At 45.2% G+C, this 1,616-nt stretch overlaps 1 protein-coding gene across 1 annotated transcript in view; it reads left to right on the top strand.

The window, feature by feature from the left end:
- LOC102672766 (synaptogenesis protein syg-2) overlaps positions 1-1,616 on the top strand; it is a 75,923-nt gene that overhangs the window by 5,003 nt on the left and 69,304 nt on the right. The window lies entirely within an intron of this gene.

Genomic DNA, 1,616 nt, shown 5'->3' with positions numbered 1-1,616 from the left:
AGAGAGAGAGCGAGAGAGAGAGAGAGAGAGAGAGAGGGGGGAGGGAAAAACGGGGGTCGTTTAGCCAGCCGCGCAACCTCCGACTCTTCCCTTCTTCCCGCCATTTTCATCTATCCACCAGCGTTGCACCAGCGTTCCGCTCGTTTTTCGATTCGGTGCCGAGACAATGAAGTCCTTATCGCCACTGGCGATCGCTTCGAAAGCCAATGCACCATCCGTGTATTTCGTCCCCCGCTTTTTCCCCATTTTTCAATACGTCCTTTTTATTTCGTTTCAACCGCTGTACTCCGCGTCCACCGCGATCCAACCACCGAAGTGGTATCGACGATTTTTCCGCCTCCGCCTCCTCGGTTAAGACCCTTTTTCGCGCCTTCCCCTCTCTCTCTCGCTCCCTCGCGAGTTATTCCTTCGTTATTATCTCCCTCCCACCGTTCGATGTTCGAGTTTTTTTTTTTTTTTTTTCGAAACGATTCCTCGATCGAGCTACCTAATTTTATCCGGTTTTCGTCCTCTCGTATATTCGTATCTACGTGTACGGGTAAGAATAGACAAGTAGGAGGAAAGGGGAGGGGGAAGAAGGGACAAACTATCACGGATGAAAGCCTTATTATATCGAAAATTCTTCTCGAACGAAACGAATTCCTCGACCTTGGAGGAGGATGTCAGAACGATCGTTGAGAAATCGATTCGTCGGAGGATATCGAGAGGGCGATGCGACCGAGAACAAGGAGGAAGATGGGAAGGTAATAAGGTGGCCGTTTGTCGTTCCAAGTGTCAAATAAGCGTAGCGGTGTCACCCTTTAGAGCATCCTGATCTTTTTCCCAACCTTCCACCTCGCTTTACTGCCGTCACATTCCAACGACCAATTTCTTCTCCTTCTCCTTCTCGTTCTTTACGAATCGAGCGAAATCGGTATCTTCGAATTTTCCATAACTACGCGCTCTCTACGATTTCTCTACGAACGTGTCGCGTAAAAAAAGACACGTAAGAAAAGAAAGCGACGGCGACGTTCAGAAGAAACACTTAAGGCCGATTAAGAAATCTCGAGATTGAACGAAAGGGAAAGAAATTAGCGATTATCGTAGAGAAAATTGGAATTTCCTCCCCTCCTCCTTCCCTTTTCTCGATTAACGTTTTAATTCACTACTCGAAATTAATAGTCGTTTCAGTGGCGATACTCGCCTCCAGTTAAACCGTGTTATCGCTATTACCGATTAAACCGATCGAGAAATCTATTACCTTCTGGTATCGGCAATTACGCGCAATATCTCGACTATCTCTGGGTCAACTCTGTAATCAGCGATCGTCCTTCGATTCGATTTGGTTCATCGTTGATCGATCGTCGCTCGATTTAACCATTGATTAATTAATGACCGCGGTTTTCGCCCCCTTTCGAAAACAACATCGCGAGAAAGATATCCCGAGTTGTACCCGAGTAAATTCCAAATTACGGATCGAACGAGAAGAATTCGTAGAATTGTTTCGAAAGAAAGAAAGAAAGAAAGAAAGGAGTCGAAAGTTGCGTTTCGAAACGAATTTTACGTAAATTGGAAGGAAATTGTTTGTTTATCGCGAAATTACTACGATCGTTCAAATTAATTAAAAAACTTTTCAT

This window comes from Apis dorsata, unplaced genomic scaffold, assembly GCF_000469605.1.
Source record: "Apis dorsata unplaced genomic scaffold, Apis dorsata 1.3 scaffold_525, whole genome shotgun sequence".
Lineage (NCBI taxonomy): Eukaryota > Metazoa > Arthropoda > Insecta > Hymenoptera > Apidae > Apis > Apis dorsata.
Note: the sequence above shows the minus strand (reverse complement) of the source record. Positions and strands in the feature narration are given on the sequence as shown.